At 39.2% G+C, this 25059-nt stretch overlaps 1 pseudogene across 1 annotated transcript; it reads left to right on the forward strand.

Moving 5' to 3' along the window:
- Nucleotides 1-164: 164 nt before the first annotated feature.
- LOC144643013 (uncharacterized) lies at nucleotides 165-24661 on the forward strand (annotated as a pseudogene). Its single transcript, XR_013568832.1, has 31 exons — nucleotides 165-364; nucleotides 3036-3182; nucleotides 3281-3439; nucleotides 3718-3840; nucleotides 4403-4456; nucleotides 5230-5355; nucleotides 6202-6330; nucleotides 7013-7159; nucleotides 7529-7602; nucleotides 8281-8437; nucleotides 8686-8815; nucleotides 9792-10001; nucleotides 11359-11556; nucleotides 12206-12358; nucleotides 12541-12645; nucleotides 13105-13208; nucleotides 14032-14200; nucleotides 14775-15003; nucleotides 15587-15836; nucleotides 16469-16678; nucleotides 17365-17612; nucleotides 18555-18750; nucleotides 18901-19201; nucleotides 20015-20138; nucleotides 20905-21144; nucleotides 21771-22073; nucleotides 22535-22669; nucleotides 23035-23135; nucleotides 23237-23339; nucleotides 24057-24143; nucleotides 24233-24661. The product of XR_013568832.1 is annotated as an uncharacterized LOC144643013 (transcript).
- The last annotated feature ends 398 nt before the right edge of the window (nucleotides 24662-25059 follow it).

The raw sequence follows: 25059 nt of genomic DNA on the forward strand, positions 1-25059 counted from the left end.
CCAAACGCATGGCAGTTCTAATGTATGTGTTGCAACACCTGAAGTTCGGACGAGTCCACAACTACCAACTAACAAAACAGAGGGAAATTCCGTTGAAGACTAAACGACGTACTCAGCTTACTAGTACTCGCCCCAAGCCCTCGCTCAAGATTGCTTTGCATCGGTCATCAACCAATATCAACTTTGTGGTCATGGAAGTTGGCGTCTGTTTTCCAATTATCTAAAGAGGGCATTACAGTGACCTTCAGTTTACAAACTGAGGATGGTTTTAACTTAGCTAGAAGTTATTATGTCTGCCAAGTTGTTGTCGTCCCTTGTTCAGACTAAATCAATCGAGTTGGTTTTGGCGCCCATCGCTGCACAGGTTTGTTGGCTTAGCTACCTAGTAGTTTGACAGAATTTGTTTGCTGCATGATATAGCTTTGATTTAAAAGTTTTGAATGGTTCTTAATGTCAGCTTGTACTCAAAATCAGAGCTTCCCTTGTATTAAGGGGAAAACCGTACTAGCCATAGAGCATATATACCTGCCGTATCCAATCGAACGTTCGGTAATCGAACCCAATCGAACACCAATCGTTCGATTGGGTTCAGTAATCGAATATAATCGAACTCACAATAAAAATTTGGTCAATCGAACAAAATCGAATGTGCGATTACCAGTCAGTGTAAAACGCAGACTGCAGACTGGGGGTAAAATGCAGACTGCAGATAAACTGATTGTAAACCAGGGGTAAAATGCAGACTGAGGGTAAAGTAACAAAAGACTAGTCACAAAGCCTTTTTCCCCGCCGGCTCCAAAGTTCAAAGGAATGTAGGTACGTCAGACAACGTTTTGCATGAGCTGATTAGTCCTGTGAGTTTTACTTATCAAGAGACAGATTCCAAACAAAAACAAATCAGATTGTGTTCAATTGTGTTTGATTGTTTTGAAAATCGAACTCACAGCAAAATAGATGTTCGATAACCGAACACATTCAAACAATTGGTGTTCGATTGGGTTCAATTGATTTTTGGTTTCATTTTGTTCGATTGGATATGCAGAGTATATAGTAGGTACGGTATATGTTTATATATCTAACACTGCCTCATCTTGACAATACTGAGTTTGAGCCCAAAGGCATGTCAACAGCTTCTCTAGGTAGATCATTGGGACCATTTCACTTTATATCCACACCACCTCCCTTAGATGAAGAAAGTCAAAATATCCCCCCGTCAAAGAAAAACATAGGCACGCTAAGCGTGCAGGAGTTATTTTTTCAATTTATGGGGTGGCTTGGGATGAGACTGGGTGATTGTCCTGTTGGGATGGTTTATATCATGGGTTGAGCTATTTGTGTATGGCAGCCCACGGAGTCACTTTTTTGCACAAAATTTGCTTGCAAACAAAATAATTTTTACGTGCACTTTGATACATCAGAACTGTTTTATTCAATATGTAAATTTCCATCATTTAATTGAAAAACAAGAACTAATTTAATAAGCAAAATGTCACGAAATGGCACGTTCTTATTCTGTTTAAAGTGGTTATTTTGTTTGCTAGCTTAGCAACCGTAACATGATACTTTTGTTTGTTACAGAATACTTTTGGCTTTTTGCCAAACACTGTAACATGATACTATTGTTTTTCTCACTTTTGTAACATGATACCTTTGTTTTTTTTAAACGAACGTTACACGATACTTTTGTTTTTCTCGAAAAAGCCATGTCTCCATTTAACACTCTCAATAGTCATTGAACGAAAAGTAATAAATGAAGTAATAAACGAATCAAATCAAAAACCGCTCTCTTTCGGGAAAGTACATTAAAGCGCAGTACACTTGGAGTATTTGTTTCCTGTCAGAACTGTTCATCAAAGATTTTGGTTCATTCACAATGTAAATTTTATTCAACAAACAAAAACTAATTGAGTTATCAAATTGTTGTGGAATGGCACGCTCTTATTCTGTTTTTGCTATCGAGCGTAGTTGCTTTTAACATCAAAGTTAATACTTATACCGGTTCATTAAATGTTTGAACGAGATATTTTAAAGGTATAAACACAAATGCCACTTCTGAATTGGTGAATTGAGCAAGACGCTCAAGAGACTAATTAAATTAATTGCGGTTTACAGTAATATTTAGGAATCTAAAGAAGATTCCTTTCCATTTCTTCGACTCTTTGTAAATATACCCACAGTATTAACATCATAATGACAACATTATTCTTTAAATCTGCTGTGTGCAAAAGCTTCATGTAATTTTTACCACGGCCAGGAAAGCTAGCCTCTTCAAATCAATTAATGCTCAAATAAGACGAATAACAATTTTATGTTGGGCCTTTTGCTGACGGCGTGTGCGTGGTAAGTAGACGAGCGTTACGAAAAACATGTTTTTAATCCAGGGTTAATTCACAACTCACCAATGATTCCGCCTCCTACAAGTCTAAAATCTTTGAACAAAATCACTCACTACAACTGTGTCAGATTGCTTCCCTTTTATAAACTACAATTTGATTGGTTCTGATAGTACCTGAAATCTGATTGGTGTGACAAAAAAACATACTTCACTGACTGAATGACTGACTGACTGACTGACTACAAGGCCCATCACGCCGACTAAGAGCTATTTTTGAAAAAATTAATCAAAAATCAAAGTGCTGACATGATACCACTCTGGAATAAACCAATTTTCCATATAGGTATTCTCAAAAGAAAAAAAAACTTGCTTCCAAACCCCCTCAGAAATATTCCAAAGGTCAAAGAAAGCCAACATGGCAGTCTTTCAGAAATGACCTTTGAAGCTTATTTATAGCGGGCAGGGGGAGGGGGTATATAAGTAGTCAGAGTGGTCCCTGGTCTGACCACTCTGGGAAACAATAATAGGTTGTCAAAGGATCATAGGATGTAAGCAGACATGGTAAGCTCCTCAGCTTTGGGCCCATAAATCATATAATCCTGATGGAAGGTCATAAGAAATTCAAAGGATAGAACTGAGTGTGTGATGACTGATGTCTGTTTTCCAAGGTTAATTGTTTTCTTAATTTAATTATTTCAAGGTATCACAACTGATTTTACTGAATGAGGCAGCACAGAGGGATGGTGTTCCATTGCCTGACTTGGTTTCCAGTGCCCAGCAGATCAGAGAGGCCATCAAGAGCCTGGTACTGGCTGGCCAGAAGTTGGTCTCTGAAACTCCAGATAATGTAATCAAAGTATTGCATTTCTAATTATACTGTAAAGATGCATTGTTTCATAAAAATTTTATGAAGAACAAACTGGCAAATTTAACCTTATGTTTTAGGACTTGAAGTCAGAAATGCCGCCAGCATGCGATATGCTAACAGATGCAGGGAATTGTCTGTTGATGGCAACTCATCAGCTAAAACAGCAGCCATTCTCAAACAAAGTGAGGTACAACCTGGTTGACTCAGCCAGAAATATTCTGGAAGGAACCATGAAGGTATTAAATTCAGTTATTTACTTCTAACATGTTTAAAAATACTATTTGTTTTGGAGGTTTTTTGAGGAATTGCATCTTGTATTCCAGACTTTGTATATCTGCCTGAAGATCATATTGCAAATCTTTGAGGATTTTTATCACAATTCCTCCCAGATCTTTACTGACTTGTACAAAGATTTTTTTGGGGGAGAGGGGCTTAATTAGACTTGTTTATAATAATTATTAGCAAAATTATCTGATTTTCATTTGATGAACTTTTAATTATTGCCTACATGTAGGTCTTGCTTGTTTATGATGAAGCAGAAGTTCGTAAGATTGTAAGGGCAGCTCGCTGGGTTATGGACAGACTTGGTTTAGTGGAAGCTGTTACATCTCCGAGGGGATTGGTTGTGAGTTTTAAGGTACTAATAAAAGTTATTTATAATAATTGGCTTTTTCTTGCAAATTGTAACCTGTGCTTGAAATTTCAAATAGACAATAGGCCATTAATAAGGAACATTCAAGTTATTAATAAATTCCATTGATGATCAAACCGGTTTCCTCTCACATTTTTTATATTGAAAACCCCTTTTTAAGCAACTTTTTTTTTTTTTTTTTTTTATTAATTTATTTATTGCAACACAAAGAACACTACTTACAACACAACATACACACTACTTACAATGCTACTTACAATGCATTACTTATTACATTGTTTCTTCACCTACTAAGGTTACAGTGTACTTACAAAATTCAGTTTTTACTAATACAACTGGATCTTAATACTAACTCTATATATTTTTAATTAAGCAACTTGCCCATGCAATTTCACTTCAGATATTTTGATTTTGCACCTTTTTTTCCAATTGAATGTTCTTTCAATTAAACTTACTATACATAGACAATTGTCTTTTGCTACTGTTCAACTGTAACATAGTTTTACATTGAATAAGATGTTACAGAAAACATGTATTTTTACTTCAGGGCTTCACAGAATCTTTGATGCTCTTAGCAAGCTTGTGCAACAAGAGGCAAAAAGTATGTGCATTTTTAAATTATTTTTTCAAAAACTAAGTGAATGTGTTTATCTTGCAAAATGATGTAAGATGTGTATTGCAAGCAACATTTACTGAATGTGTTGTTATATCCAAAACCCACACAGAAGGCTTCTTGGTTTGAATCCCCCCCCCTTTCTTTGAAAACTCCAGTTAAGCCACATACATTCCTTTGAAAATTTTGGCTTTTGAGACCCCACCACTCCAGAATATCCAATGACCTTCCATGGGGTGGATATGGATATTTTCTGGAACTGCACTATATAACTAAGGTAGTATTTGCAAGCTTCATAAATTTGTGAGTTCGACTCACCAGATACCTGAATCAAATCAACAGTAATTATGTTCACTACAGTATGTTACAACTCACTCATCTATACAAACATCATAAAATTTACTTCCCCAAGAAAAGGTTATTACACGTACATTGAGATTTTAGACTACTGTCCAGATCTACTCCGGCCTGTGATTTCCACTTCAATGCTTGTTACCAATATCCTGGAATGATGTCACTAGTCCCAGTCTCCACTTCACTCACTATCAGTCATGTGAAAAAATAATCCTGATTTTAAAAATTTATGGACAAATGTGGGTTTTAACCAAAAACAAAATTTGTTGTATTCTTTTGCTCAGTATTATAAAAAGATTTAATCACGCTAAAGAACATTTGGGTGGTTTTAGGCACTTTAATAAAAGGCTAGCAGCTCAACATTGTTGTCTTCACTTTGAGTTGTTAATTCTAATGTATATATACAGGAGCTTAGTAATCCTCGTCAGAGAGACAGGCTTTTGTCAGCAATGATGATTTTAAAGAAGTCTATAGGATTATTATCAACATCCATGCAGACATATCTAAATAACCCAGCCAATCTCCAGGCAAAGGTACGTAACACAGTTACCTAATCAATAATGGGAAAAACTGTACTGTTAAAACAATTGAACAGTCAAAAAATAAAAGAAACAGATCCATAATAGAGGGGGACAGGGGACATTGTGGTGTGTGAACACCCCATAACCATGACCGTAAAAAAATTGGCAAATACCCACAATACCTCGACAAAACTTTAGGTAATGTCATAGTAAACCAATATAGGTGGTGATTCTGTCGTTGCGAGGGCAAAAGGAGAGGCAAAAACAAGTGGCGGGATAATAAAAACAATGACACAACATTTAACTTGTTGTTAAAACGGTCAAATTGTAGATTAAATTGAACTAGTGACAATCATTCAAAAATTAAATAGAACCACTTACAATCATTAACTCATGTGACAGAATAACCCTATTTCAGCTTGTTTTCAAAAGGACCAGATACCCCAAAAGTGGTTGGAAAAACATATTTATTTAATAGTTTTATACTGACTTCTGTCAGCCAAAACACTCGGAAGATGCATCTCTCAAGTTTGGAGAATACCGCAATACTGCAATTCAAGTTAAAATTACAGAATACAGCATGAAAAATTGGCTAATAGCCCAAAACATAATTATACAGTAGTGTCCATAAGATCAAGGTGTCTTCATAAACTGAGTTAGAGTTTATTATGTATTTTGGTCTTGCTACCAGGAAAAAGTGAGTGAACTATCTTTGGTACAATAATGAGGCCTAGGTGTCAGGTGTTGATAAAATTAATAGATTTGACACAACACTATTGTCACAATCTATCTTTTGCTGAGAGTTATTTACTGTGAATCACATATCAACAGCCAAGGGTAATTTTGTTTTCATTGCAGGCAAGTCGTGACTATGTAGTTGGTCAAATCATGTTGGCTTGTACTGAAATTATCAAAATAGTAGAAGCCCGAGAAGATCTGGATCAGAGTGTTGATGAGCCTGGTTACATGGCTGCTACGTTGGAGAAGGTACAAGAAATTTAAAAGGATTGTGAAATGAAACTTGTGATAGTGGAACGCTTATATAATGAGCTCCTTTTGTTTATTAATAGTTTTTTTTTTCAGACAAGTCTGCTTGTTGCGTTTTCAAAGGTTGTACCCCCTCCCCCTCCCCCTTTCCTCCAAAGTACTCTGAAGCAGTCCCAAAGCAGTGCTTCCATTAGAAAAAAACCTGAGCAGCTAGGATTATGTTGTTCCAGAATTCATAATACCCATACTCCTCCCATGGAGGGTTCTTTGTTTTCAATCCAGTTAAACACCATGCTTCCTTAAAAAATTTGGCTTTTGAGACCCCACCTCCACCCCCTTGGATTTCCAATGACCTTCCGTGGGGTGGGTATGGATATTGTCTGGAACTGCACATTGACTTGCCAGCAGCTTCAATCTATGTGTTGTTTTCCAACAAAAATTAAAATTAATTATTGAAAATAAATAAACCTGGGTAATAAATTAGACAAAATGAGACAGTTCTCTGTCAAACTGTTCTCAAAAGAGTTTTTGATCTTTTGCTCTCCTCTGAATTCCCAGATTACTCTTCAGAGTAGGAAAGAAGACTGTAGCTCCTGAAATGAACTCTGTATCAAAGAAGGAACCAATCGTATTTACAAACAATAATAAAGAAATAATAATTATATAAAAATGTTTTTGATAGGCCCACAAGCAGTTGTCTCCTCGCAGTAGACTTGGAGCTGGTAATGAGCTTGACTGTTACCTGGATGCTATTGTGCGTAGCAGCATGGGCGTGGCCAACAGCTGTGAAGGAGGAAGAAGGGAACGTATCATACAGGCATGCCAGAGTGTGAGTGATTACCATATAATTGATATAGTAATACAGTGTACTTGTCAAATGATGTTTTTCAGTTTTTGGGTTAGCAGATTAGGAAGTACTCTGTATGAGGTAAGGGTATTTTTGGGAGAAAGGGTAATCTGTTATCCAGGACCCATTTGTTTTAAGGGTGGATAACGCTATCCAGTGGATAAGTGTTGACAAAACTAACTACGCTATCCTTTGGATAGTGATTTATCTAGTGATAGTGTTATCCAACCATTGAGCAACTGGGGCCAGTGGGATAGCAAATGCATGTTGCATTTTTTTAATACTATAAACTGATTGTTATTTTTGTTGTATTTGTTTGTTGTTTTTGTTAATTATATTGTATCATTGAAGGTTCTTCAAGTGAGAAATGAGCTTGCTGAGCTGCAGAAAAACTCTCTTGCAAACCCCTTGTCACAAAGAGCAAGGTGAGGTGGCTCTGTTGTTCTCTCTTTTTGTTTACATGCATGTTGTACAATTCTCCATGAAAGGAAAAGGAACAGGTCCTTTGTGCAACCCTGTCGTGTGACCATGTTGATCACAAAAAGGTGGTCGTGGCTGCTGCTGATGTTTAATAGTTAGCCTGCATAGCAGACTTGAAAAGATGGGGGAAGGGGGGAGGGGAGTCAGGAGCCCCCCTCCTCCATTTTCTCTCCATGAATTCTCTAATCCTCCCTCCGTCCCCTTTTACACCTGCTGTACAGGCTATTTAAAAGTGGATTTTGAGAAGTTAGGAAGATTTGTATGGAAACAAGTTTAAAAGATGTTATGCTAAATTTATATCTTTTGAACTCGCAGAATTTTTAATCTTTATACACTAACATGTACCTTGACAATGGCGTCAAGAAACATTGGTTTATATATTTTTACATAAAAACTTACAATCACTTAAAGTAATTCTCCCCCTTAATCATCAGTGGTCGTAATCGCTAACCTTATTATTAATGTTGCCGCACTCCATTTTTGGCACTTATTTCATACTACCTCCATTTTCATATATAGACACGGTCACTTAACAGCATTCTGCAAAGGACCAATTGGTATTCAGGTCATCAATGATATCAAAAATTGTTAAGCTGTGCTCATTCCAGTCTGTATATCAACAGACATGAACTTGACCTGGCATCAGAAAGGTTATCAGTCGAGCTCAAGAAACTTGATCGTCATGTGTCCACTGCTGTCATAGACCACATAACCACAGTGTTTGCTGATGCTGAGCTCCCAGTACATAACATGATACAAGCAGCCACAGCGTCGCTCTTGGTAAGACTTTAAAATTGCATTTGAACTAAAGAGGCTATTGTCATCTAGTCTACATATGTATGTAAATTTAAACAGCCATCAATAATATGAACATTTTATTTCTAACCAAAAATTCTTGGATTTGTTTTGCCTACAATGACATAGATTTTTTCTTATGGGAAGATACAGAAAACAATACTACCGGTATCTATTTTCTTTTAATTTAATAATTCTTGGTGTAAAAATGCCAATGGTATTGTTTGCTGTAGGATATGAGTGTACAAAGTCAAGAACATGCCATGATTAGGTTGAAGGGAAAAGCTGAGGAATTCCAGAAGCATGCTGCAAGGCTAGCAGAAGTGGCTAGACAGTCGGCTGCTATTTCAGCTGATGCCAGACGTAAGTGATAATTACTTACTTAATATGTGACACAAAAGATCCAAAGACCGTAGCCAAAGTCTCCAGATTGACAAAAGTGGAGATATACAAGCAGTTATTAACAAGATACCGGTATTTAACAATTATTCTGCGAAATCGCGCGGAATATCGCCTGATACTTAGCCGACGAGGCCGTAGGCCGAGTTGGCTAAAATCAGACGATATTCCGCAAGATTGAGCAGGATAATTGTTTTATTATTCAACAAATTGCCAACAAAACACTTTTTGCAGAAAGAAAAACTATAATTATGCAGCGCTTTACAAGATTTCGGACGAATCTTCACAACCTACATATATCGCAGGATATCTGTTATGTACGGATGACAGATATCGTTAACATTTTGACCATATATGGGCAGCGCGCGCATGTGTTGAATAATAAATACAAATATTAAGTTCTTAATCCTCTATTAACTGGTGTAATATTGAGCCCACTAAGAGAGCAGATAAGGAAGTATTATGTCTTGACAGTGTGCTCACCATCATCTACTTTCATCACAGAATGATTTGTTTTAAGTTCAAATATGCTTACATCTTCATGTAGTTAATCATAAAATAGTTGTTTTATTTTGTGGACACTGATGACCCAATTCTGCAGAAAACAGAACTTTCCACAAAGCTCTGCCCGCATTTCCGAGCTTATATCCTGCTTTCCGTAACATGAAGTGAGTCAGGGAGTATTATAGCCCCCTCGGATGGGATGCTAGTCAATGGTAGGTCATGTCCCAGTATTTGATTCACCTCAACCCATCTTTACACTTGGGTGGAGAGATGATTGTGAGAGTAAAGTGTCGTGCCCAAGAAAACAACACATTGACCCTGGTCGGAACCAGACCAATACATGTAATTGGTTAATCCATGGTCCATTTGCACCAACTAATAAGTCACCATGCAACCCGCCAATTTTTCTTGACATATTTTCCTTGGTCGTGGACAGGAGTACAAGCTATCAACAACACAGCTAGTGATGTAGAGAAGCTTGCTCCACAACTGGTGTCTGCAGCTGTAAGAGTGCGGCAATCTCCCAAGGATCCAGGCTGTACAGAGCATCTGGGACAGCTGAGAAGAGACTGGGCAGCAAAGATTCATGCTCTTACTGCAGTGGTTGATGACATCACAGACTTTAATGACTTTGTGCTGATGACTGGTATGTGTATACTGTTCATTTAATTACCAGCTTCATTAAATAAACATCAGTGAAATACCAGGAAATCTTTCGCGCGAAAAAAATCATATCTTCACACGTGAAAATAACATGTTATTTTCACATGTGAAGATATCGATTTCGAAACATTTTCTGACAAGTTTGCCCTGTTTCAATGCTGAATGAGCCAAAGTAAATCGATATTAAATCGAAACATCTTCGGATCTTCCTCAGCAATCTTCGGCAATCTTCGAATATCTTCGGAAATTTTCGGAAAAGTTTGGAAAATGTTCGGAATCATTCGTACGACCTTCGGGCAACATTTTGCAAATCTTCGGAAAACTTCGGAAAATGTCGGCAATCTTCGGAAAATCGTCAAAACCATCGTCATTAGTAGGTTTATATAATAAACAGAATATTACATGGTTGTTGGAGATATGAAATTTATCTTCTCGTGTTCAAATCGATATCCCACTCGTTCGCTGCGCTCACTCATGAGATATCGATTTGAACACTTGAAGATAAATTTCATATCTCCGCGCAACCATGTAATATCCTCTATGTATCCAACAGTGCTCGAGACTATCTTTTCAGCTGACTAGCCCAGTGACTAGTGACAGCTTTGATTTTACTGACTTTACAATGTACTAACCAAAACAAGTTTTTACTACCTTATTGTTACTTATTTTCGTGGGAACTTAATTTCGCGAAAATGGAACGGGAAAATTTCGCGAGACTTAATTTTCGCGATTTGGCCAAAAAATATGTAATTAACATAAAAAATACAATAGAAATCGTTTAAAACTAATTTTCGCGGGTCTTTAATTTCGCGATTTTTCAAAAAGTCGCGAAAATCGCGAAAAATGAGTCCCGCGAAAATAAGTAACAATAAGGTAGCCAGAATTGTCAAAGCTGTACATAACTTATAATTGACAGACAGCAGTTGCAGTCGTTCATTGCTTTCATGATGGAAAAGGTCTAAAAAAAGTCATTTGCTTGCTTTTTGGTGGTTTCAGCATGTTGCTTTTAGCTTGCTTTTCAAGGCAAAGATAGATTCTTTGTCAACAGTGTACATGGTTGTACATGTTCTCAAACTTGGTTTCCATTGGTAGTTTCCTTCTATATTGTACTAGGATGCCTGAAATTTTCACTTGCTAAAATGGCTAGTGAAAGCCCAAAACATACTAGCCAAGTTTGTGGCAAGTTGGCTATCATTAATCTTGAGCCCTGATTTCCAAGTAAGACTTGAGGCAGTTCCTGAAAATGATGGACCTGTCTTGCCTCTGTGACTTTTGGGTTAACTAAGCTGTCAAAAAGTTTAATGATGTGTGCACTGACTAAATAATGTTTCACCTTTTAGACTTTAACATCCAAGAAGATATTACTTGTTGCCGTGAAGCATTACAGCAGCAAGATATTCAGAAGGTTTCCCGCACCTCCCTCAGAATGATAGGCCGAGCAAGAAGAGTAGCCATGGTTACCAAGAAGGAGATGAATGCGACTGCTGACCCAATGTACAAAGGAAACTTACAATCAGCATGTGGCCAGCTGGAGTCAGGTGTGTTCAGTGAATTCCCCTTCCCCCACCCCCTCTCTCCCAAGGAAAAGCTACTTTTCCCACACAGCACTAATGTTCGAGCCCTGCTCTAAGATAGACACCTGAAGTTGGCCCACAGCTGTAAACCTGACAGTCAAGAGATATTGGAGAAGCACTTTTTTGTTTAAAACACTTTAGAGAGGTAAAAAAGCTAAAGTCTGCATACAAGCCTAGTGGCCCATCAGGTTATCCCGGTTTCTGTAGCATGAAGCAATGGATGGGATGCTAGTCCATCCCAGGGTTACCCCCCAGCATTAAATTTTCCTGACCCTTTTATACACCTGGATGAAGACACGCACTAAGAATGTAGTGCCCCGGCCAGGGCTCAAACGGGCGCCAGCACACTAACCATAAGGCCACCGTGCCCCTCCCCCCAAAAAAAAACTTTATAGAGGATATTATATTTATATTATTATATGAAGCACAGTGCCAGAGGGGCAATGACCAACTAACCTTATTAATTTTTCGTTGTTTTGACTATTTGCAGTTGGTTTTCAAAAATTAATAAGCCATTGTCTTTTCTGGATGCCCCCTTTGTACATGTAGCATACCTTGTAATAATTAGTTTAGTTTTAGTAATGGTTTAATTTCTTTTCTTCTTTATTTGTAGTCCTCCCAGCTCTAGTTCAGAGTGTAGAAGGAACCTTGGTAAATATGGCAGATGTTGAACAACATAGCAAGCTTTCTGAGAATTCTGAACTGCTTGGAGACAAAGTTAAGATGATAAAATTAGCATTAAAACGTCCTGCGGGAATCAACATAGGTTTGTTTTGATACATGTACTTTGTTTTTTCAAGCTCAGTCTGGGGTCGTTATGTCATGTTCAAAGTAACCAATAGCCAAGGATAACACCATCGTGGGTTAACTTCAATGGGATCCTGCTGCCTTTTCATTGGTTATACTTTCTCCATACTATGAGATAAATAACGGTATTTTTCAATGCAGATTTAACTGATTATGGCAGTGAGGATGCTGCTAACAAAGCCTTGGATACAAGTGGCAACATGCTGGATTTGTTTGAGATTTTAAGGGGACGTAACCCTGCTGCAGGTAACATGAAAAAGTTTTGTCTCATCTTGCTTTCACAAATAACGTTCATTATTTTATTTTCCACAGATACATATTCATAATGTCATCATCTCATCTCATCTTCTCGTGCCAGAAGGCGAATAAGGCTGTCATGTTTTCAATCCAACATTCTCTGTTCTGTACCGCCGCTTTGGCTACACTCCAACTCTTCCACCTCGCTTTATTTCTTTCTCAATAGTCCTCCAAATGATCTTTGGTCTCCCTGTGGCCCCTTTGACCTTCTGATAAGGTGCTTACCAAACAGATCTCAGCCTCTAGGACGGGAATGTCATTGGGGAATAACAACTGGAAATTTGTTTGGAACTTTACAAGGATCTACCATAGAATCACCCTTGTTTCCCAGACTGAAATAAAAATGTTGCATGCATGCACTTCACTTGTTTATTTATTATTTATTTTTTTTGCTGTTATTTTCTGCAGTTAGTGACACAGTGTCAGTTGGTGAATCAGTGGATTTAGCAGAGCTTGCTAGTGAACCTGTTAAAGTAACTGCTTTGGAACCCTATGAACTGTATGAAGAAGAAGTAAGTGGAACATCCAGTGTTAAAAATATCACCAGTTTGTCTCTTAAAGTCTTTCTCAAGACTATTCTCACCCGAATGATCCTAGAGAAACCAGTTTTTGGTCTCTTGTCGACAACATTCAGGCATCCTTTCATAATTGGGCTTTCAACTCTTTCTAAGCCAATCAAAGAGGTGGCAACTACAGATGAACAGTATGTTGCTGTTTCAAATTACAATATTGCAGTAATGAAAAACCAATGTAAAGATATCCAAAAAATGAAACAAAAATGAGTAACCAACTATAAATTAGTCATTTATTCTTAGCTCTATTTATTTCTGGAAATATCTTTTACTCAAACTGACAAAGAAATTCTTGTATTTTTTTAGTGTTATTTTTACGTTTCTTTTTATGTCATGCCCTCGCATAATTTGTTACTTTTTCTGTTCTAATAAGTATCTACTATATATTGATCGATTTCGTCATCCTTATGTATTAAAAAACCCTGTGTGTTTTATTGCAAAAATTAGATTTAAATTTTAATCAATGGTTAAAGCCCCTTCTTTTTAGATAGCTACAATCCCGGACAAAACGGTTGAGACACTTTGCTAATTTTCACCAATTTTGGTACTACAGCTCATGTTTGTCAATCCCCCCTTTTATGGAAACAAAGCCTGGTGAATTGCAAACCCCATAAAACAACATTGAGTGGGGGGAGAGGGAGATAACATGTTTTTAACAAGCTTGCCAGTCAAGACATTCGCGAAAAATCTGTGAAATGCGTTTGTCTCAACTGGTTTTGTCCGGGATTGTAGCATGTTATCTGTATTGAAACATCAATTTCAGATTGAACCAGAGCCAAAACCTGTCCGCAGCAAGTTGCCAAGAGATACAAAGACATGGGACACCTCACAGGAAAGATCTCAGCTGAGTCGCAGCACTGACTCTGAAGACCTGCTCTTCAACTTCTCAGAAGATGATGAAATGGATAGAATCAACAGAAAAGCTCTACTCGGTACAGTGTTTTAAAATTACCTATATTAGTATATACCACATAAGTGAATAGTGCTTTTTTCGCACGTTGATTGGTAGGGAAGGAATGTTGCGTGACGACACTAAAAACGGCTGCGAGGGAGACTAGTTGATTGGTTAACTCAGAGGTAATTAGCAAAGTACTATTCACCTCCACTTCGGTGAATAATTGTTAATTATTGATGACAGGAGAATCTTCAGTTTTACCATGCTTGAGAAAGGCAATTTAGAACGTTGAGAAACTTCTCTATACAGGCTCCAAAACCTTGACTTTGTATTTTCTGTTGATAATTGTGGTAAAGTTGTATCTTTTGCAAGACTTCATAACAGGTGTATCTTTTATTCTCATATCCTTCTTAGCTATTTTTTTCTCTAAGCGTAGAAAGAAGTTTGCCAAATTCTTTAATTTTAATTTTGTCAGTTTGCCTTTTCTAAAGTCACACATGGGAAATCACTGGGACATTGTCTAACGAATGAATGTTTTGAGTTTCGTAAGGTCGTCTTACTAACGCTTTAAATGTTGAACAATTCAAGTGTTTTCATTCAACTATTTCCAGGGATAACCGAGAGGCACAGGGACGAGGCTCCACTATCAGCAGGTATTGTCCGCCCCATCAAACCGTCACAGACCTCCCGTGTACCAGTTTCCAGACTCCTGAATGCAGTGAAGGCCAGGGACTTTGATTTGGCTGAGGTGGAACTAAGAAAAGTGCAAACAAGAGCCTCTGCATTGAGGACACTAGCTAGCTCGTCTGCGGATAAATCACGGAATTCGGAAGGAGTAAGGTACGTAACAAGATGTGTAGGTAACATAATAAGTTATATATCATACTAGCGTCTTACATTTTCAATACATTACCGCTATTGGAACGATATTTAAACTTATTCACCAAGCATAGCAGACTATACCCAATCAAAGAGTAGATTGGCAAATCAGTTGCAAAATCAAGAGATAAATTGATTGGTTTGTGTGATTTTTCTCGCGCTTTTCAACGGTTACTTTAAGTTTTGATAGATTGGCTTATCGTGCAATGTATGGCTGTGACTTGGTGATGATAAAGTAACAATTAGTTTTTTTAAAACTGTTGTGACGCGTGTTGGGACCGGGGGGGGGGGAGTAAACCACTTAGCTGCAATGTAATTATCAACTTTAATAAAGTCGGCATATCTCCTTCCATAGAGAAGATGAAATGCTGACCTTTTTCGGGGCAAAATAGTTGATTCTGGATCGCGTGTCTCTTCATATAGTGGAGCAGTGAGATATGCTAATAGTAGAAATATGTCAAAGAAAAAAATGAAAAAAAATAATTTCTTTCAATTTTTTATCTATAACATGATTCATAGAAAAGTCACTGTGTTTTTATTCTAGGCTTGTTCGAGTGTCTGCAGGTGAAATTGAAAAACTCACACCACTTATCATACAAGCCACACGTGACTTCAGGTCTAACCCACGTGATTTGGTTGCTGTTGAACGCCTGCAGACCATTGGTCGAGAATGGGCCTCTAAAGTACACGTGCTGTCTGGAGCTGTTGATACAATAGTGATGCCCTGGTCAGCGGCTGCGTCTAAACTGGCTCTTGCTGCTACTTCAGGGGACGCAGAGGAGTTGAGAAAACAGGTAGGATGGTTTGTGATGGATGGAATCCCTTTTATAGCTGCTGTATCGAAGATTACAAAAGAAACGCTACAATCCAGCCCGTAATTCCTTGGGACACTCATTTTAACAATAGTAACGTGACATTTCGTTACGAATTCTCAGAAATGGAGGACCCCCTGCCTCCAAACCAATGTTGCAAAATAGACGACAACGGAAGGGATTTTTCAAGGTACACAACATTGTAACGGGGCAGGGGGGTTTCCAGTTTCAAGTGTAAAAATCGGCAAGTGTCCGAAGATTTGCGCCTTGGATTGTAGGCTTAGCTTTTTCTGAGCCCGCAGCTCTCAGCAAGAATAGTGCTAAGTAACATAAAAAAAAAACAGAAACTTCTCCAGGTGCTTAACAAGGCTTTTCCAAGTACAGCGATCGTTGCTCTGTTTTCCTGCAGGTCAGCAGGTCGCCCTTAATCATTGTCAGAGTTTTCAGTAAATAATCATAATCATCATCATCATTATCATAAACTTAATTTAAGTGGCAAAATCTTCTGAAATGATAAAGCACGTGTCGTAATGTCCAGATCAGCCATGATGGACGAGCTAGAGCTTTACTTACTCAATGCAAAACCAGCACAAACATAATGTTTTTCTCTTTAGGTGGACAATATAAACAAGCATGTCCTACGCCTCAGGCAGCTGGCTGTAGCAGCAAAAGCCGCGGGAGATGCTGAAGACTACGCTATGGATGCTGGGAATGAAGGTGAAGCGCCTGCACGTGACCCTGCCTCACTTCAGCGTGTTGAACAAGTTCATATGACGTCAGTGGATATTGACAGAATGACACCTCAACTGATTACAGCTGCTCAGGTAAAAAGCTCTGATTCAAGCCAGGAGCTAGATCGAGTTTGTTGTTGGCTCTCTTTCGCGCGCGCCTTGCACAGACAGTTTTTTCGTGGTATTCCAGTTTTCCTCCCTCCTAAGAAATCAACTTTCCTAAATTCCGAGTTGCAAAAAAGATGGCTATTATAGGATATATACGACCCTAGTAATCCAATGCGGAACTATCGTTTCTAGAAAAAAAATCACTACTTGCATTAAAAAAGTAATGTAGTTCAACAAAATAGCTTTTGATCTTATATTATAAACTATTCTTGTTGCACAGGAATTAAGATAATGAAAGAAATTAAAGATTTCGCTTCATGCGTACATATTAAAACAGCATTACCAAAAAACGTGTTTTTTACGGCATTCAAATAAAAATATCTCAATGTAGAATTTTAAACTTTTTTAATCGTGATATTTTGTACACAACCGTATGATATTTAAATTAAAGCATTAAAAAAGGGGTTACCGTGCTCTTTTAGAAGAAAACGACCATTTATTTCCCTGCCGAAATTGGCAAAAAGGAAATCCCGTACTGTTCTTGCGCGCGCTAAAGGACCCGAAAACTTATGCGCAGCAAGGATGAGCAATGCAATTCAGAGGAACCACCGTAAATGCGGTAATTTACTTATTTGTTTCTTTGTTATTTACTTATTTATTTGCCCCTGCAGGCTTTATCAAGAGATCCTTCAGACATTGCTAATGTTGAACGGCTAGAACTCCGCAGAAGGGACTGGGCCTCAAAGGTTCACAGTCTGGTATTTGCAGTCGATGACGTCACTGTAGGCACATCTGCGCCTGTCGAACAACTGGCATCTGTTGCCTTGGCAGGAGAACAGCATGCTTTGCAAGAAAACTCCCGGATGTTAACGTCATATGCGAGAACTCTGAAAGGAATGGTTGATGCGGCAATAGCGGGGTGAGTAGCTGAGAAATGATAACAGATAAAGTATTACCAGAAATGGATTATGTACTTCTGGTATTACTCAATACAGCGATACTCAGTGCCAAATATAATGTTTTTATAACCGATTTTCGCCGTAAAAATAATTCCTTTATGGCGAATTTCTATCATAAGCAAAATGTTACTACGAGAGTCCCTGCCGTCGTGGAGAATGTGTCATTTCTAAGGATTGCGTGACGTAGAAATGATGTGGTCAGAAATTACTATTTTTACCGCACAATAGAGAGGCTCTTGTATTCCCATAGATTTCCTTGGGGCTATTTTAGTTTTTAGCGAGAAATATTAGTCATTGATGTCTTCTGTTCACTCCACAATTTTGAAGGGAGTGTCAGTCTACTGTTCGTATTTATCTTGCGTCTGCTACCCGAAGTCTATTAGACAAGGAACACGCTTGCATACATTTTTCGGTCACATCTCAAGTAGAGTAGTTTTAATGTTTTGTTTTTTTTTCTTATCTGGCTTGTAAAATATTTACACTGCCATTCTTAGTCTAGTTCAGATCCGACGAGTACTTACACTGTTATTCATGAAGCGTATGTATTAAGATGTGTCAGGATTTTTTGCAATCAGTTATGGCGGCCTTAACAGATGAATGACTTACTAGCTCATCCTAAAAAGCTATTTCACACTGAATGGTTTATGGTAGTGTAGCATTAAGTAGTAAACTTCAACGACATCATGCCTCGCCCTGCTGGAAGCTAAGATTTGTTTTCCTGAGACCCTTACTGTTGAATGTTTAGGGAAAAGAACTTTAAACAGTATCTTATGTAGAGAGAATCACTAGCTTTCTGTACCCTCCGCCACCGGCATGCCTTATCACCAAAATACTGTGGTCTCTTTTTTTAATTACAATTGTTTTCGTTTCATATATTTATTAACGTCTCTCTTTTGTTTTAGTTGTAATGATCCAAAGAAAGTCAGCCTTGCCAAGGCAACTGTAAACTCTGTTGAGAAAGTAACCGCTGACCTTCAAGACACGGCTCGCTCGGTATCCGAGATGGCATTACGAGAAAACAAAACCCTAGAGCAGAGCTTGTCATACATGGGGGTGGTGGAGAGGATGAATTTGCTTCAGAGGGAATGGGCCACTAAGGTAATGCCGGAAAACAGAAGTGTTACGAGCTGCAAATAAGCGGTGAAAATAGACTTTTCTTAAAAGCATTTGCTCAGATCTATCAAAGGTCAGAAAATCTCTCTTGTTCGGCTTTAATCGGCTCAAAATCAGATTTTCTCCAAACTTCAGGTCCATTTGCTGACTGCTCTCATAGACGACCTTACCGCTGAAGCATCAGCTCCAGTGGATCGCCTCGCGGGCGCAGCGCTTGCTGTAAGTAAAGCAGATCTTGGCGAGAGAATACAACAACAGAGCAACTTTGAGATGCAAGCGGACGAACTGAAGGCACGTGTGGCACGCGTCAGGACGCACGCCAGTAAGGCTGTGGAGAATTCACGGCACGCGAGTAAAGTCAGGACTGTGCGCGTGACTGGTGACTTCATTGATAGGCTGACACCGCAAGTTATTGCCGCGGCACGTGCACTGGCAGGTGAGATAAGTTCATGTCTGTCGTGTAGTTAACAGAGTAACGCGGTAATGCTGTTAACAGTCATGCACTAGAACATGTTGATAGACAGAAAGAAAGTGGCGTTCTAACCATGCTCCTGACTTTGCCTATTGACACATTATGCCATAAATTGATCCACATTCGATGAATTTATTTGAGTTTTTGGCACCAAATTGCTTATTGAAGGCATAAATTTTTCTTCAACCCTTAATGTGATTTGATTGACCACCCCTAGCACTTTTCGAGTTTTTCTTTTCACCAAGACAGAATTGCCTAGCGCTACAAGAAATCTGATGTAGAAACAAATAATGAGAATTTGTTACCAACAGGGCTTGAAGAGTTAAATATCGCTCTCTCCCTCTCTCTCTCTCCCTCTCTCTCTCTCTCTGCAAAATGTAATTTCTGACGTTTGAATGAATGAATTAGTCAGAAATTAATATTCATACGGCACGATTGAGAGGTTCGTGGGTTGTTATGGGATGTCTAGCTATATATAGGAATTTTAGGCGGGAGATATAGGTCATTCTACGTCGTCAGTCCTCGTCTTCGCTTGTTTATTTTTTTCTTGTTACCTTCGTCTTAAGTTCATCATAGCATACATTTTGCATCAGATGACTGACTGACGCTTGTCCTCAATAAACTCTTCACATTGAATGTCTCGTGTTAGTGTATGGACTGTCAGAATTATTAATTTTTCGCATCTGTGACCATGTAGTGGACGGTTTATCGTTTGCAAAACTTTGGTGGCGATTTATCCTTAGCCAGAACTCATGTTTCTTGTGGATGATCTTTCAGACAATCCAGATCAGCCAACTGTGGAACATTTTCAGATGTTAAGGCGTCAGTGGGCATCCAAGGCACAACTGTCTGATGGCTACACTTGATGAACTGCCTGATGCTGACCCCGCAGCTGTACAAGGTAAAGTAGTAGGGAGCTTTAGCAATGACGACGGCGACGCCGGGGACAACGCTGGTGCAAAATGAATTTATATTTTACTCGAGAATTTTGCAATTTCCAGAGGCATTCAGTGTATCTTTGTTTAGGAACTAGCCCAAGCTGAATTGTAAAAAAAGGGGTCCTCCCCAAATAGAAATATGGAAATTTAGCTGCCTTTGTTCACGTTCTCCAAAATACGCAGAACTCGGTCATTTCACTTTGTTGTTTCACAGAGAACGGCCAAGAAATGTACCAGGATTTAAACCGCACGTGCAGAGTTATTATTTTGCTCGTTAAATCTTTTGTTTGGTGGCGTTCTCGTCCACGTTGCCTTCGTGGTTTGCTAAAGCTTCCTTGTATCGTGTATGACGCGCGCGAATAAACACGCGCACGCTCCTCGCGCGGGAGATGCCGACTGGAAAGTTGTATTACATGTTTAACCCAAATTGGTGAAAGACTAGAGATGTTTTGTATTGGGTCGAAGCTAGCGTTGCTCTTAAACTGTGGACCACAAATGGACGCCAAAATGTTTTGTCCTGGTTTGTCCGTTCACTAGTCTAAAACTGGACATTGGCGCTTCTGTTGAAATAAGCTTGTTCATCCATCTCTAAATTACTATGTTTAGAGAGGAAGCCACATCAGCTCTAGTAGCTGATAAACTTTCTCAAACGTTTTGGAGCCGTTTGAGGCTAAATAAAGGATTTACCGTGAGCAAGAAATTAGACAACATTATTCTCTATTTTTTCAGATGTGTTTCAGGATTTATTAGGCATACCACATCTAGACGCCTCGCAGAGCTTTGAGTCCCTAAACGAAGAAGAAAAAGAAGCTATCGCGGGCTCAACCCGTGGGCCGCCGTCAGTACAACCCCCTCCCCTCTCAGGATGACAGTATACAACGATCCTCCTCCCCCTCGAGAACTTTTCCATCAGCAGTGGGTCGGTCGTCAGAGATAAGTTCGTACTTTGATGACATGGCATTAACTAATGTATGTAAAATTTTTAATGCTCTTTAAGGCAATGTAGTGGTTTTATTGATCAAGCTTTCTACTCTCCTTGTTGTTAGTTTCCAATACTTTTAAATATGCTCTTGATACTGTTGGGTTTATAGATAGTGATCCTTTTTACCGGTTAAACTTTTTAAATCGCAAATTACACTCTTCGTTATGCCTTTTGATTTTGTGTCGTTTTTTTCCCACGGAAAACATTATGATATTAGTACTTTTGCTTGTGTTGTAAAAAGCGTAATATGTAAAATTAAAAATACGGTTAGCTGAAAAGTGTAAACCTTTCTATGCCCTCTGGTATAAAACTGTCTTTGCGAAAAGCACTAGGAAAAATACAATAGGGGAAATCGAGAATTGTGTACGGGGAGAAGGTAACTCTGCTTTCACGAAATTGGCTCGAGCCCCGGACGCCCACGTCCCGGATGCGCAACCAGAGAAGGCATAAAAGGTTTATTCGCAAGTAATTAAGTCATCAAAACGTCAGTTTGTTCCTTAGTTTTTTTAAATAATGATTGTGGAAAAGCTAGCCTTTGAAAACCCTTGCTAGTTAAACTACGGCTTAGTACAACAACAGTACTGAAAGACTGACTTTTTTTCTTCCGAAATAGAGAACGGATTCCCTGGAGAGATCATTTTCATTTTCCGACACCGAAAGTGCTCCAGAGGCTCGTCGTCTGCGAGGGCCTTGGGGATCAGCTAGTGAATCGGACCTCATGAGAAAGGCCCTGGTTGATGAGCTCCATCAACGCTTTTCCTCGGCCGAGTCCCTCGACAGGGCTAGAATTGCGGCTCGTTCTCCCCATCACCGACAAAAAGCTGCGAGTATCTCGGGGCTTACTCGCGGTGAGCCCGAGTGGAAATCAACATCAATTGAGGAACTGAGGGCGAGAAAAAGCTCCAAGTCCATTGAGGTAAACTGAATTTCCTGAAGCTTTGATGACGTATTAAGTATAGTGAAAGAGTAAAACAATATATCCTAGCATTGCTGGGGTTTATTGTAAGGTTGTAATATCTGAAGTAGGAAAACAAACCTGTTCCACTTCTGAAGATTGGAGGAGCCAGTCTCAAGGACTAGAACCAGTTGAAGCCCTTAGGACTGAAACGGCTAAGAGTGTTGCTACTCCCCCCTGGATGGGATGTTAGTCCATCGCAGGGTTACCCTCTGGCATCTATCAAGTTAGTCTTTGTTGCCCATTCATGCACCTGGTTGGAGAAAGACGCTATGAGATTTCAGTGTCTTGCCCCCGGCCAGGGCTCGAACCAGGACCTCTCGATCCGGAGTGCACTAACTATTAGGTCATCACGCCTCCTACAGTTCTGAAATATTATATCACAGTTACTAAGAGAGCTTATGAACCATCTTTTGATTCAGCTCGCCGCTCAACTACTGCAAGAAGAAACAGACAAATGGGAAGAAGAGAACAATTCAATCGTCATGGTGGCTAAGGAAATGGCTCAACAAATGCTTCAGATCGCCAAGTTAGCTCGAGGACGAAACCGACTTCAGGTAATATGGGTGGGGTGGATCATTCATGCAACCAAACAGGGGGCGATGGGTCATTGTCAGTTCTTGGGACGCGATGGCGCAAGCTAAAATGGTTACCAAGGCATGTATTATGTGCCCATAGGTGTTATGTTTTGCTGTATAATAATCCTTGTCATTGGCACCTATCCTGATTTCTTTAGAGTTTCTGTCATTTTCCCAGCTCTGTTCGCAAAATCATTCATTATTTATAAATTTGAGTGTATTCTCGATTTTTTTTTAGGAGCGAATAGTCAACGACTTGTAGCCGAGTTGACTATCTCTCGTGAAAGAAAAACATTGTAATTGTGTAGTGCTCTCTATTAAAGTATTGTTCTCGTCTTTGACAGAATAAAATGGAAATGATAAACACAGCAAAAGCTATCGCCTCCAACGCCAAATTTATCCTCAAGTTTGCTCACGTCATTGCTGAACAGAGTGTTGACGAAAGGTAAGGCAGTAAAATGAGCGACCTCAACTTTTCGTTTCTCTTTTATATTCAGTTGAATGCATTTTACAGTAGGTTATCTTTCTGTTGTTTCTTTTGTTCAGAAGTAAAAGTGACTTGCTGTACTACGCGGAATACCTGCCAACCATCAGTACACAGCTGAAAATCATATCGTCTGTTAAAGCAGCGACTCCCTCGGACATTTCGGTAAGTTGAACATGGTTGAAATGTCTTCTTCTACTTTTCATAAAACTGTCATGCGCAGACCCTAGAAAAGTGAAAATTCTCACACAACAGTAGAGCAAAGAACAACCTCGTCCCCAGGGCTATCCGGGGACGAGGTTGAGAACAAAGAATGTACCGCAATAACAGCGCATGCGTGCGTATCTAAATACTGCCCCCCAACCTCGTACCCCAGAGCTCCTGTCTTGCACGTGACTGACGGCGACAACCAGCGCAAAGAGAAGAGCCGGGCGAAAGCGTCTCCCAATCTTGTACCCAGATAAGAGTCTTCGTTCCTCTTGTCCGGTGGCTGTGAAACAAGCGAACCTTAGAAAATCCTGTTTGGAAATCCGAAAATACCGGACTTCCGGCTGAATTGCTCATGTCTAGCTTTCAAAGACATGGCTCAACAAGATCCTTCGATGTTTTTTACTTCCGGGTATTTTTATTGTTTTTGAAACCAATTCAATATTAATCCAGCAACGGGACTCTCGAGAGTCGCTTGTTTAGTCATAGCTTATCATCTTAGAATTTAAGTATTTATGTAAATTAGGATTTTTGTTTTTTTTAATTTTATATATTTTTCTTTTTTTTAGCTTGTGCAGTAAGTAGCGAAGACTCGGTGTATTAGATTGATTGTCCTATCTGTAGTTCTAGGGAAGATATGTTAAAACTGATCTGTTTCTTTGCTGTCCATTGCAGGCGGACGCAATGCTCGTGAAAAATGCACAAAATCTTATGCAAGCTGTTGTGAAAACTCTAAAAGCAGCCGAGGCCGCGTGTGTGAAGGTAACCTGACGTTTTGACTAAAACGTTATTATTTTTGTTTCACTGAGAAAAGAATCCTAATAAATCCAATGTTTCTTGCATCCTTTAAGGGTCTCCGTCCACCCGAGCAAGATGCCTCGTCCGATCACACGGAAGCCGCTGACCTCGCCTTTCAGTGGAAAAAGAAACTCAGAAGGCAGCGTGCAATCGAGGCTCTAACAGCATCACGTGATCAGCTGGGCCTGCGCAGACGAGAGAAAACCAGTTCCACCCCTTCTTTGGTGGATATTGTGCACGTGTAATACAAAATCCTGTTTTTCTATGTAAAGTGTCGGCTATCGAACCCGCGCTGTTTGTTATATCTGATAGTTATGGCCAGATTAACACCAGCGACGAGTTAATCCATCTGGTGGAAAAATTTGCCCCCCAATATTCTAGTATGTCGTATTGAGCCACTAGGGGGGGGGGGGGTTTCTTGTAAATTAAACATGTAAATAGGTTTGCTAAGAGTAAGTTTACAATAAAATCAGTCCCTTCCACAGCTGTATTCCTCTTCATTGTTTTGGTGAGTCAAAAAGACTGTCCATTAAACATTTGTTCTGTGCCAACGTCGAGCGTCTTTAATGCGGACATCAAAAGGACAGCAAAGTGTGTCGGTTTTATGGAGGTGCCCGTATTACAGAGGTAGAGTTTATATGAATTTTGGTCTCTTTTGAACCGAGTCAACTACGCGTATTAGGGAGGTGTTCCTAGGGGATTTTACTGCCATGTAAGTAACGATACTGTCACGTGCTGCAAAATATAAATGCAAAGCTATTGAGTCAAACAAATCAAGAATACTACAGGTTGTAGAAAGTTACAAGATAGTCTACGCCTCAGGCGGCCATTCTGATGTCGTGTGGCGCAAAACTCCGAAATTCAAAATGTTATTTCTTAA

Source organism: Oculina patagonica, chromosome 2 (assembly GCF_052425735.1).
Source record: "Oculina patagonica isolate OP01 chromosome 2, crgOcupat, whole genome shotgun sequence".
Classification (NCBI taxonomy): domain Eukaryota; kingdom Metazoa; phylum Cnidaria; class Anthozoa; order Scleractinia; family Oculinidae; genus Oculina; species Oculina patagonica.